This window comes from Crinia signifera, chromosome 4 (genome assembly GCF_055691185.1).
Source record: "Crinia signifera chromosome 4, ASM5569118v1, whole genome shotgun sequence".
Lineage (NCBI taxonomy): Eukaryota > Metazoa > Chordata > Amphibia > Anura > Myobatrachidae > Crinia > Crinia signifera.
In genome coordinates this window covers 11,841,706-11,855,797 of record NC_139220.1, presented here as the reverse complement: position 1 = coordinate 11,855,797, position 14,092 = coordinate 11,841,706, and the positions used below count along the sequence as shown (strand labels likewise).

The following is a 14,092-nucleotide window of genomic DNA, read 5'->3' as shown; positions in this document are numbered from 1 at the left end:
ATGACATTCGACTTATTCTATATGTGACCGTTGTCTGATCATATTATACCAAATGAACGTGGTCTGTAGAATCGTATTGGCGTTCTAATTGGTTGCTTGGTTCCAGAGTTATGTGGCGAACCGCCCACCAGCCAATCACAATGTGTCCGTTGGTAAACTCTCCATCTCTGAATTCTATGATCATGCGGTGTTCAAGATTGGTTATGAACACCATCCAGTGAGCTGGGGGAAACCATGTCTTTTTTTTTTACAAACTCTCCAGGTGACCTGGACCGTGTGACCACCTGGGTCTGGAAACTGTGACAGTTATTTGCAGCCTCCCACTAAGCATTGGATTTTTGACTCCTAAAGGGGTGAAAAGGGTTACTATGTTCCACCCGCCAAACCTTTGCCAGGTTAAAACTGGGCACATCAACTAGTTATTGTTATAGTCCCACAGTGTCTTTCCAACTTTCAAGACTGGTGTAAGCATCTCCGTTACCCCTGCCCCCCACCCCCTCCCTCCCGGTCTCTGAGTTTTCTATGTTATTATTCGGTTGTATTTTTAGGTATTCTTAATTTTACGGCTACATTACCCCAAATATAATTTCCGTCCTCCTTTGCTTCCCAATCCATGCAACCGCCTTTCACAGCTCTCCGTGGTTCGCCTTGTAGGCCAAGCCGAAATATTGCCTGTGAGTGTGTCGCTGCGCTGGGGGCGGGCTGTGGTCGGGGAAATTCTTTGGATTGCAGAGGATGCTGCCTCTGGTTCCCCCCTAAGCCTCCCTATTCTATTCTCCCGCCACACCCCAGTGGATTGTAGGGCAGGCAATATCGCCTGTCGGATAAAAAAAAAATGTGAAAAACTCACAACTGAATTTTTGACTGTTGACAACCATTATTCCATGTGCCGACTTAAGCAATGTAGACTTTCAGTGCTTGACACAATGCATGTAGACCTAATATGTGTCAGTATTCTGACTTCCGGCATCCCATCTACCAGGATGTCAGCCACATGTTCGTTAATAAGCAGTGAATGTAACTGGTCTGTATTATAGCAAGGAGCAGTTATGAAATGTATAAATCATGCAGAAATCTAGATTTAAATGTGTCCGCTTTGACGGTATAATGTAGACTTTTGGGTGTTATTCAGATTTGATTGACTTTTTTTAGCAAATGGACAAAACCATGCTGCACTGCAGGTGGGGCAGAGGTAACAGGTGCAGGAAGAGTTAGATTTGGGAGGGATGTGTTAAAACCAAAATCTAAATTGCAGTGTAAATCTAAAGCAGTCAGTATTTACCCTGCACAGAAACAAAATAACTCCCTCCAAATCTAACTCTCTCTGCACCTTTTACATCTGCCCCACCTGTAGCGCAGCATGATTCAGCTCATTTGCAAAAAAACATGCTTTGTGATCCATCCTGAATAAGGCCCTTTGTTTTTCATCATGTTTTGTGGCAAATATTTTGACTGGGGCGAGTGTATACATAATAATGCCAGAGATAACCTCTAACGGGCGGCGTTACCTGCAGTTACTGCACCAATACATGAGACAGCAGCGTAGCTTATTCAGTCCAACAACACAGCGACTGATAGCGAGCATTAAACCACATGGTACACATGGAGGGACTGGTGTCACCGCTTGGCTTAATACAATATATTAATATTAAAGACGCCACAAACCCAGGTCGACTGACATGCCAGGTACACCGGGATCTCTGTAACACATTTGTTTTGGCTGTTGTGCCCAAAATATTCAGTTTAGCGAATCATTTATGCCATTGTTTTACACACAATGTGCAGCAGCGAGCAAGCCCTCAGCCGCCTGTCTGGGTTTAGGGTCGGCATGGCGGTCTGTCATCTTCACTTGTCACCTGAGTAACAGTCCTGGCAGAAACCGGGATTAGCCAGCCCGAAACAAGACAAAGGGGGAGATATATCAGAGATGTATCCGAGATAAAACACTGACCAATCAGCTCCTGTCACTTCACAGGTTGTTGGCTTGGTGTATCAAGCAGTGAAAAGCATGGAGGAGTTGCCCCTAGCAACCAGCTTTCATCACTGTATAGCATGTGCTTGTCAAATGCTACCTCAAAGTCAATTGGTTGCTATGGGCAACTGCTCCTTTTGTCCTCCATTCTTTTCCCTTCTTGATACATATATACCATATGCAGAAGGGCACTTGGAACTTTACAATTGTCAGTACCAGAGTTTCTCAAACTCCTTCATCTATAATCCAGGTTTTAAGGATATCCATGCTTGAGCACAGGTGACTTCGGGGGCTATGGGCCTGATTCAGTATGAGTTGTATTGTCCGGACCCTGCCCCCACGATGCCAGTTGTGTTGTAAACCAATTATAAGTGTTGTACATATCTGCATGTCACTTTTGATCCTCCGCTGTAGCGACACCTTGCGCACTGAGGCTGCTGGTGGCGCGGCTCCCGCAGCGGTCTGCTCCGCGCTGTGTACACGAGCTGTCGCTGATATTGAAATCCAAGATGTCACCTGCTTATGTTTTAATCTAGGTATCTAGTCAGATTCCTATTTGATGTTTTTGTTTCCTGTGACGATGGCCTATCCACTTTAATCACTTCTTCTTTCCCACCCTTTATATTATGTTTGACCGTTGACATTGTCCAGTTTTGAATTATATTTAGCGAAAAGAAAAATCTGGGTTTTTGTGTGTGTGTGTTTCCATAGTAGCGCTGTGCCCCGTATACTTGGTAAGGTCTGTGCTGCCTAATCTCTCTCACAAGGTGATCCCTGTCTTATTGCCAGCTTTGTCCTGATTCAGAATCTCATTGTTTTTAGCCAGAGAAGCAATCCTGAGATGACCTGCCTGGGGGGTGTCACTCTAGCACAGGGTGGTCTGTAGTTCAGCACTGCGATGCAGGCCAGACTGTGCTAGAATCACCACAGCAGGAAGTGACATCCCCAGACAGGGAAGAGATTTTTTAAAGATGCAGGGTGCTAGGTAGAATGAACAGTATATCAATATCAGGAAGACGCCAATGTTTTTAAGGATTTTATAGGGTCCTGGTGGGAATGTGCTATAAAAAGTCAACTTAAACCATGTCCTTCTGTTTATTACATACACGTTACGGCTGATGGGAACATACATGCTGCCACTTGGGCCTGTTGCAACCGGACGGATCTGCTCGTGCGACGCTGTACCGCTCCCTGAGCCTTCAGTCGCATCGTATTTATGGGCCATTGGGTCGACCACTGTAGGCCCGAAGCACTTTGATGGCATCCATGTTGACTTTTTGTAAACATTCACACCTTCTAAATTTGCTGCGTACCTCCCCGCAGCGCCACAGCCGATACACCCCCCCCCCCCCCCCCCCCCCGCCTTGTGATGTGGGTCATTGTTGGTTGGCGTGTAGTAACGTTACAAGGTATCAGCTGATTCTCATCCCCAGCATCATAGACTTAAATGTCATGAGGTCTGTTGGTACATAGCAGAATTGTTTTCCTTTCTTTCTGCTCTTCTGTAGCAGCTCCTAAGAAATAGCGGCATCAAAGAGAACAAACTCAAGTTAAAAAGAAAATGGATTAAATGGGCGATGAGTTGAGAATTCTTAATTGTTAATGATGGAACTTGCGGTTTTCATTGTTTATCGCCCGATCTGTAAGCGCTGACCTCCCACTTGTGACCTCCGCACAGCAACTCACTATTAAATAATCCTTTCATCATTGAAACCTTATTGACATTTCAGATAAGATGCCAGAGAACAATGGGGGAAAGCTCATTATGTTTGCTGGCAGTGACGATCTGATAAGTTCGGGCCCACCTGCAATGGAGGGGTGGGGGCCAGGGGAAATATTGTCCGCATCTTTCCAGTCGCTACTGCCCATGCTGCATCTATTATTGCAGTCTATGTGTGTGTGATTGGACGGTGATGTCACAGAGTGAGCGCAGTCACACAGTCCATGTAGCAGGTTAGCCTGTGATTGGATGGTGGTGTCACAGAGTGAGCGCAGTCACACAGTCTATGTAGCAGGTTAGCCTGTGATTGGATGGTGATGTCACAGAGTGAGCGCAGTCACACAGTCTATGTAGCAGGTTAGCCTGTGATTGGACGGTGATGTCACAGAGTGAGCGCAGTCACACAGTCTATGTAGCCGGTTAGTGTGTGATTGGACGGTGATGTCACAGAGCGAGCGCAGTCACACAGTCTATGTAGCCGGTTAGTGTGTGATTGGACGGTGATGTCACAGAGCGAGCGCAGTCACACAGTCTATGTAGCAGGTTAGCCTGTGATTGGATGGTGGTGTCACAGAGTGAGCGCAGTCACACAGTCTATGTAGCAGGTTAGCCTGTGATTGGATGGTGATGTCACAGAGTGAGCGCAGTCACACAGTCTATGTAGCAGGTTAGCCTGTGATTGGATGGTGATGAGCCGAGTCATGCCCGGTAAATTCAGATGGGTGGCATTAAGTGGCTCACTAAGAGAGACCACTACTTGGCGAGTGGTGTTGAATAAACTCCAAGTCTTTAGTCGTATCCTTCACCGGATCTGTGCGTCAGACGAGCAGCGTTTTTTCTTCGCTGAAACGCGCCATACATAGAAATGAAATGTATCTATAGACCTGGGTGTTTGGGTTGTAGACTCAATGCTTGCTTTTATGTTTGTTTGGGGTTTTTTTGTGATGCATGGGGGAGAACGCCATGACAACAGACAGAACAGTTACATAGTGAATCGGTTCACATTAAACCGAGATACATACATTTTTAAACAAAGTTTTTAATATGGCAGTTAGTAGCTGATTGGCTGGTACTTTACCTCTCCCAAGACTTTGTTACATCTCCTGATAGCGTGTAAGCTCATCTGGGACCTTGGCCCTTATTCTGGTTCACTTGCAAAGCAAATTCCTTCTCCAATGGACAAAACCATGCTGCACTGCAGGTGGGGCAGATGTAACTTATGCAGAGAGAATTAGATTTGGGTGGGGTTTTACTTCAAAGTGAGATCTATATTGCAGCGTAAAAATAAAGCAGCCAGTATTTTCCCTGCACAGAAACAAAATAACTCACCCAAATCTAAAGGCCCCCATACACTAGCCGATTTTGGTCAGATTTCAGCCAGATCAGTCGGATCTGGCCGAAATCGGACCAAAATCGGCTAGTTTTGATGTCCCCTCAGATCCGATGCGCGGTCCCGTGCGCATCGGATCTGCGTCGGGTGGTCGGACCTGCTGCACGTCCGACCACCCGACTTGGGACCTAGTGGGGCGGCGCGGCGGTAGAGGGAGCAGGGGGGGCTGGGGGCGCTGCGGGGGACATAGGCGGCATAGAGCCGGGCAGGGGGAGCCGGTGGGAGCTGTCAGTACGGAATAAAAAAAAAAAGCCCATACAATGAATGGGCGGCCTGTGATTGGCTGAGCGCTCTCTCAGCCAGTCAGCAATTGGCTGAGAGAGCGCTCAGCCAATCACAGGCTGCCCATTCATACATAGCAGCAGCGGGGACGGGCAGCGCAGTGGCGGCTATTATATTTTTAAAATACTTGTCAAATGACCGGCCGCTCTCTGATTGGCTGAGAGCTCTCCGGCCAATCAGAGAGCGGCCGGTCATTTGACAAATATTTTAAAAATCGAATAGCCGCCACTACGCGTCCCGTCCCCGCTGCTGCTATGTGTAAGCACACTGCCCGGCCAGGTCAGCAGCGCTCACCGCGCCCGCCGCCCGCCCCCACCACCGCTGGCTGCCCGCCCCCACCACCGCCGCCGCTGCCCGCCCCCACTACTCCTCACCGCCCTGCAGCTCCCCGGGTTTTTTTTTTACATGGGATAAATCGCATGCGATTTATCCCATGTAAAAAATGGCACATCAAGTGCCAAATTGTATGTGAGCCTCCCGGGGAGCTGCCGGGCGGCTCGCAGGTAAATTGGGTCCGACTTGTCCCTAGGACAAGTCGGCCTAATGTATGGGGGCCTTAATTCTCTCTGCACAAGTTACATCTGCCCCACCTGCCGTGCACGTGGTTTTGTCCATTTGAGAAGGAATTTGACTTTGCAAGCGAACCAGAATAAGGGCCATTGATCGATGCGAATGGCCAAATACCTTTAGAATATTCGTATATGTGTGCGCTAAATAAATAATTGTTGATAGTGATATATAATAATGATCCCCACATTACCCCTTGTGCTTTATACATGACTTTTTAGTTCCAGAAAAGAGGTGATATAATATCTCCTGTTTATATGTCCGCCTGGAGTCCCTGCAGATATTCGGGACTCCAGCTGTTGCTGGATGGGTAGCAAGATTACCCCCCCCGCCCCCCTGGTCCTGTCTGTTGGCGTCACTTGCTGAGTAATGACGTGATGGGAGGTGTGTGTGTGTTTACCCCATTGGGCTCATTGAGAGGGAAGCTTTCTGACTAAAGTGAAGCTTGATTACTTAAGTGAGTTGGAAACTGAAGCAGTTCCTTGCCTGTTACCTTCTCTCTCACTCTGTTTTCTACCAAATCTACTACAGACGCTGTCTGTCCTCCCAAATCCCTCTGTCTGCTTTCACTAACCTACCCTCTCACCTTCGGTTCCTCATGGCTGTTAATCTCTCAACTTCACTTTCTCCAACTGCTCCTCCCCCCTCCCATCCCATACCTATCCTGACCACTCGCCCCCGCACCCCCACCCTCCCAACGACCCCCCCTCGCTTCTGCAATCCCAAAAACCTTATCCACATAAGTACACAACCCACCCCCCCTCTTTCCTGTGCACTATGGAACGCCAGATCCATCTGCAACAAACTCCCTGCCATCCATGACCTATTCATCTCTAGAGCATTCCACCTCCTTGCTATCACCGAGACCTGGCTCTCCACCTCTGATTCTGTCTCTCTGGCTGCTCTCTCCCACGGTGGCCTCTCTTTCTCTCACACTCCCAGGCCGGATGGTCGCCAAGGTGGCGGTGTGGGTTTTCTCCTCTCAGCCTCATGCACCCACAGTGTCATTCACCCTGAACCCTCTCTCCTTTTCTCCTCCTTTGAGTCTCACTCTATCCGTCTATACTACCCCTACCACCTCCGTGTTGCTGCAATCTACCGCCCCCCTGGCCCTATCTCCCAATTTCTTGACAACTTCGCCGCCTGGCTCCCACACTTCCTCTCCTCTGACCTGCCATCTGTCATTCTTGGTGACTTTAACATCCCCTTGGATAAACCCGCTGATCCTGGCACCTCCAAACTCCTCTCTCTCTGCTCCTCTCTTGGCCTATCTCAGTGGACTACCTCTCCCACCCACATCCAAGGACACTCCCTCGATCTCGTCTTCTCTCGCTCTTGTTCCCTTACTGACTACACTATCTCGGCTTTTCCTCTTTCTGACCATCACCTCATCTCCTTCTCCCTCACTGCTTCCCCCTCTCCCCCTCCCCCTCCCAAGCGCATTGTCTCACGGCATAACGTCAACACACTTGATCTTGCTGCCTTCTCTAACACGCTGTGTCCTCTTCTCGCCCCAATCACCACCATGTCCTGCCCGAACCTCGCCGCCTCCTTCTATAATGACACCCTATCTTCGACATTGGACTCTGCCTGCCCTCCATCCTCTATCCCCCTTCGATGCTCCAACCCCCAACCGTGGCACTCGCCTATCACCCGATTCCTTAAAAAGTGCTCTCGCACTGCTGAGCGCTTCTGGAAGAAATCACGCTCCCTCGCGGATTATCTCCATTTCAAATTCATTCTTTCCTCCTTCAGCTCTGCCCTTGCTCTGGCCAAGGAATCCTACTTTAAGTCCCTCATCCTTTCCCAATCATCCAATCCCCGCAGGCTCTTCGCCACCTTCAACTCCTTGCTCTCCCCCCCTCCTCCAGCTCTTCCGTCCTCCATCGTAGCCGCTGATTTTGCTACCTACTTTTCAACCAAAATCTCCTCTCTCAGGACTGCCATCACTGCTGCCATGACCCCACCCTCTCCCTCCTCCCCTCCTACATCCCCACTCCCCTCCTTCCAACCCCTGTCCTCATTTTACCCCACCACTGCTGCTGAAGTCCACTCTATCCTTCAATCCGCTTCTCCCTCCACCTGCCCGCTTGATCCTATCCCCTCCAATATTATCCGTCGTCTCAGTCCGTCAGTCTGCTCTCACCTGGCTCACCTGTTTAATCTTTCCCTATCCTCTGGGATCTTCCCTTCCTCCTTCAAACACGCTCTTGTCTCCCCAATTCTCAAAAAAACAAATCTGGACCCCAACTCCCCATCCAACTACAGGCCCATCTCCCTCCTCCCTTTTGCCTCCAAACTCCTAGAACGTCTGACCTATAATCGTCTCCTAAACCACCTTACTGCTAACTCCATTCTCGACCCCCTCCAATCCGGGTTCCGCCCTTTACATTCCACTGAAACTGCCCTGACCAAAGTCACTAACGATCTAATATCGGCTAAATCCAAAGGCCTCTTCTCTATCCTCATCCAGCTTGATCTGTCAGCTGCCTTTGACACTGTTGACCACCCTCTCCTGCTCAACACACTCCGCTCCTTTGGCATCACTGGCACGGTATTCTCCTGGTTCACCTCATACCTCTCCGATCGCTCCTTCTCCGTCTCCACTCCGAGCTCCTCCTCTCCTACTACCCCGCAGCCAGTCGGTGTTCCCCAAGGGTCTGTCCTTGGCCCTCTCCTCTTCTCTCTCTACACCACCTCTCTGGGCACTCTCATCAGCTCCTATGGTTTTCATTACCACCTTTATGCTGATGATACCCTAATCTATCTCTCTTCCCCCGATCTATCCCCATCACTCCTGTCCAAGGTCTCTGAATGCCTCACAGCCATCTCAGCCTGGATGACCCAACGCTTCCTGAAGCTAAACATGGCTAAAACTGAACTTCTAATCTTCCATCCCCCGAACATCCCCTCTTCTCCCACTATCTCCATCAGTATTGGTGAAACCGAGATCACCTCCACCGACCAAACGCGCTGCCTTGGTGTCATCATTGACTCCTCCCTCTCTTTCACCCCCCACATTCGTGCTCTCTCACAGTCTTGCCGCTTTCACCTACGCAACATCTCACGCATCAGACCATTCCTCTCCACTGACGCGACCAAAATTCTCATTCACTCTCTTGTCATCTCCCGCCTTGACTACTGCAACATCCTTCTCTCCGGGCTACCTCTCACCCGCCTCGCACCTCTCCAATCCATTCTTAACGCTGCTGCTAGGCTCATCTTCCTCTCCCGCCGCTCTACCTCCGCCTCCCCCCTCTGTCTATCTCTTCACTGGCTCCCCATTCCTTCCCGAGTTCTCTTTAAACTCCTCACCACCACCTACAAAGCTCTCTCCTCCTCCACCGCTCCTTACCTCTCTTCACTGATCTCTATCCACACTCCCTCCCGTCCTCTTCGCTCCATCGCTGACCGCCGACTGACCTCTCACCTAATCACCTCCTCCCACTCCCGTGTCCAAGACTTCTCTCGCGCTGCCCCCCTGCACTGGAACAACCTCCCGCCACCCATCAGGCTTTCTGATTCCCTTACCTCCTTCAAGCGCTCCCTCAAAACCCACTTTTTTCGACTAGCCTATCCCTCCTCCTAACCTCTTTTGATCCTCTTATCCTGCCTCCGTTCCCCTCCGTTCCTACTTATCCTATTGTTTTTCGTTCGTCCACCCACCTATTTTTAGTATGTTAACTCTTATGAGTAGGGCCCTCCTTCCTCACGTACTCACCCTACCTCTTTACCTCACCTGTGCTCCTGTCCTGTTCTTCCCTTCCTCTACTTCATCTTTAGTCTCCTTGACAATTTTGACACCTACTTCTGAACTGATGCTGATTTTAGTTCTACCAGCCATACCCCCATTTATACTGTATTTTTCAACACACCCTGTACGCTACCTCGTCATTTTTTTGTTTGCTATGTACGGCGCTGCGGACACTTTGCGGCGCCCTATAAATAAACGTACTACTACTACCCCGTGCGCTGCTGACCGCGGCAGAATCTCTTAGTTCAGTGAAATCCTGGATTACTGTCCGGCTGCTGTCCTAGCGATTTGTGCACAGTGTCACAAACAGAACAATACCAGCTGTACAATGCAGCCCCGAAATGTCCCCTGTCACTCTGTCACCGGCGCATCCCCTGCAGCACGGACGGATGTGATATCACTTCCAGTTCTTTCATTGGATTCAGGGTTGGGGGGTGAACGCAGAAGTATTTTGCAGCAACTTGGGGTGACGTGCCACTTATTTATTTACAGTTTCTTATATAGCTCAGCAGATTCCGTTGCGCTTTACAATTGGAAACCACAGTGATAAAACAAACTGGGTAGTAACAGGCCGACAAAGAGGTAGGAGGGCCGTCGCTGACCTAAGGGCCGGCTGAGATGTCGTTACAGGTCAGTAGGTTAAAGTAGGGATCTAGGGAAGTTTACGTTATAAATAATTACCTCCTAGATTGTAAGGCAGTGTATACCGGTCACAGGCGGCAATAAGGAGGCGCAGGGATGGGTAGCGGGCGGTTTAAATGCAATTCATGTTTTTGGTAAATGCAGAATGCAGCCAGATTGCAGACCAGCGGAGATTAGTTCTGGCTGCCCATCATGTTCTATTTAAATGAAAGATAAAAAATATGTAATTGGACAATGTCGTTGATTAATAAGTATATTCCGCAGCGTCGGCATAACCAGCGAGTTACCTTAGAATAGCTCCCGCGCGGCCGGTTGTACCGGAATTTCTGGTCTCCGTCTGTATTCTTAGCACAAGCTGACTTCCTATTCCCATCACTTACCTGGTGTTAGCCCATATTATATACACTTCCGCACATCAGACACATATATCGTGTTGTTACATGTCATATACCAGTTTAGATGCCCAATTAGTATACTGCATACCCTCCGCTACTGCTGCGCGCGGCACACGTTACCATTTCCTATTGGAGTCTACGTTGATGATCAAGTATGACCGTTCAAAGAAATAAATAAATTGTGAAAAAGTCATGTCCTCCTTTTCATGTGCCAACTATTACTGTAGACCAAGTGTCTGTGTCAGTGCATGTTGACACAATGTTCGGATCCTCTTTACGTGTGAATGATTTTTCCATTAGCCGAGCGTGGGCGTGTTCTAAGAAAGGGTGATTGTGTATTTCACTAGTTTGTTCCGGTGCTGTGTATTCCGCTCCTCGTTGTACCGGTGCTGTGTATTCCGCTCCTCGTTGTACCGGTGCTGTGTATTCCGCTCCTCGTTGTACCGGTGCTGTGTATTCCGCTCCTCGTTGTACCGGTGCTGTGCATTCCACTCCCCGTTCTACCGGCGCTGTGCATTCCGCTCCCCGTTGTACCGGTGCTGTGTATTCAGCTCCCCGATGTACTGGTGCTGTGTATGCCGCTCCTCCGTTGTTCCGGTGCTGTGTATGCTGCTCCTCCGTTGTTCCGGTGCTGTGTATGCCGCTCCTCCGTTGTTCCGATGCTGTGTATGCCGCTCCTCCGTTGTTCCGGTGCTGTGTTTGCCGCTCCTCCGTTGCTTCGGTGCTGTGTATGCCGCTCCTCCTTTGCTTCGGTGCTGTGTATTCCGCTTCTCCGTTGCTGTGTATGCCGCTCCTCGTACCAGTGCTGCCTGTTCCACCCCTTGCGCTACATGTATCACATGTTTTAGACCTAACCATGACATCAGAGGATGTTGCTACCAGTTATCACTGTACCTTTGTTCGAGCTTCAAAAAGTGATAAAATAGAGAGTGATAAACAGCCAGCCAATCAGCTCCTGCCTGTCATGTCACAGGCTGGGTTTGAAAAATGACAGGCAGGAGCTGATTGGCTGTTTTTTTTTATCATTCTCCACTTAATCACCTTTTGAAGCTTAGTGCATCTGGCCCACTGTATTGTAAGCGGAGCAGGAAATGTCGGGACCAGAGGATACATCCCACAAGTGCAGCGTGTAGAAATGTCTGTTATTGCGCAGCATTGTATAATAAGAGGGGATCGCGGCCGCGCCAGGCCTCCTTGTGTGCTGGAAGTAAATACTTTCCACTTGGCTGCAAGCATCTGAGTATCTGCACATTCCACAGGCCCCGGCCTCTCCCACCCTCCCCTCTCATCACAGGGACACTTGTAGCACATTACCGAGGAATATCCAGATCCACTTACAGGGTAGCGCTGAACTTTTACCCCCCGGGGAAAGAGCGAAGGATGGACGGCAAGACCACATCCATTCAAGCAGGCCCGTCACCTGCACCTATAACTCAGTATTCCTTTCCGCCTGTGGGGGAGTGTTCCAAGTCTTGGAGAGAGATAAAGTGGAGTAGTTGCCCTCAGCTTCTAAGCGCAACTTCAAAGACAGCGCTATATGAATGACAGAAGCTGATTGGTCGCTTTGGACTAAAATTAGCGGTATTGCTCCTTTTATCGCCCGGTGTTGTATGACCCTAACACATAGGATTTAGTTTGGGTGGGCAAAGTTTGAAAAAGTGGGTGGAGCTCGGTGGTAGCATGTGACTCAAACATTGTCTGGCCCCTCCCACTTTTATCATTTTGTTTGTATTCCTTAGACGGGGTCCCCAAATTAGTCAGGTAAATTTCCAGAGCCAGTAGCGTTTTTGCAGCGATGACATTAAATGAGTCTTGGGGTCTCGTGATTTGCGTTCTGCTTCCAACGATGTCTTATACGATGTTTTACCGGCCAACTGTGTTCCAGCTGCCTTATCAAAGCGGGATACTGCACGTATCATGCTCGGATACACCTGGCCGAAAGGTGTATCTGAGCCGCTATCTGGTTGACACAGACAAAAGTTTGACGCAAGAAATCAGTCGACGTGATAATGTTCGACGCATGAGAAGGTAGACGTGTTTTTTTTTTTCAAGATTTTTCTTTCTTTGTAATTTTCCAAGTGATCTAATTAGCTCCACCTGTGGGTCTCTTAAAATGTGTCAGTCAGTAATGAGTGCACCTGTCGGGTGACCCGGAAAACGTGACCTGTGTGGGGTCTGGAGGACCGAGTTTGAGAACCCCTAACCTATTGTCTACATTGACCTACTGCGTATCGGACTTTTCCCCAATGTTGACCTTGTGCCTGTCGACTTTTAATGGTTTACTGTCGACCTAGACGCTATCGGCCCTATGACCATCCAAGCCATGGAATATCATTAGAATTGTGTTAGTCAGCTGTGTGACCAGTGCGTTAGAAGATCTCTGGTTTATTCGCCACAAAGTAAAAGAAAACTTGTCCCAGACATTGCGTGACCTTGGCGCTTCTGTATCGCATTGGCCAAGGTCACAGAGAAGCCGCCTTACTGCTCCATACAAGATTAAGGTGCCCCTGGGAAGTGGCCCTACACCTCTTAGTGACACACAAGTGTTCCCTGCTGGGTCATCTCCCCTGTGACAGGTAGTTGAGCTGCTGGGAGATGAGGGTCTTGTGTGAAGTGGCCGATCCTCCCCCCCCTCCCCCCCCCCCCCCCCCCCCCCCCCCCCCCCCCTTCCCTATCAGTGTTGCTGCCTTGTTTGTAGTAACCCGGAGATATCGCTGCAATGTCACCCAGAGCCGGTCTTCAGAATTCTCCTGTTTGTTTGGCCAAGCAGATGCCGCCAGGCCCTCGCACCGAGTACACCACCGGTCCGCGCCAGAACGCCTTCTTCCAAAATACTTTCCCAGGATTCCCGCCTGATGCCGGCAAGCGTTTGTTTCCTGGTGTATCTCTTTCTAATTAAGTGCAGTGGTCAATTAACGGCAGGTTTTCGTGGAGCACGTGGTGGCAGATGGCTCGTCTGGAGGAATTAAGTCTGATCCGTGAGGAAGGAGGGACACGGCACGTAATAAGCTGCTTGGACCTGACCGTGTCTGTAAGTCGCCTGAAAATGTCAGGATGAATGAGCGTCCTTCCGTGGCGTCAGACCGCACGTGGGAACGGTGCGGCATACAGGAAATGCCCGGGGCACGTGATCATATAACTGGCTGGCAGAAGCAGAACCGCAACGCTCTGCAGTGTGTGTAATCATTCATTTACAGGTTTAGAGTTAATGGCCTATGTCCCTCTGATACGTGACCAGCTTTGTGTTCCTTTTGTAGGAGAACTTGAGGGGAGAATCCGGTTCACTCGCAACGCACGTTTGGTTTGCTAATGGACAAAACCGGGCTGCACTGCAGACGAGGCAGATGTAACGTGTGCAGAAAGAGTTAAA

General features: G+C 49.5%; 1 protein-coding gene across 2 annotated transcripts in view; it reads left to right on the top strand.

Annotated features, from left to right (window-relative positions):
- The window catches only part of RASSF8 (Ras association domain family member 8), a 54,954-nt gene that overhangs the window by 3,202 nt on the left and 37,660 nt on the right, over nucleotides 1-14,092 (top strand). The gene's annotated exons all lie outside the window — the stretch shown is intronic.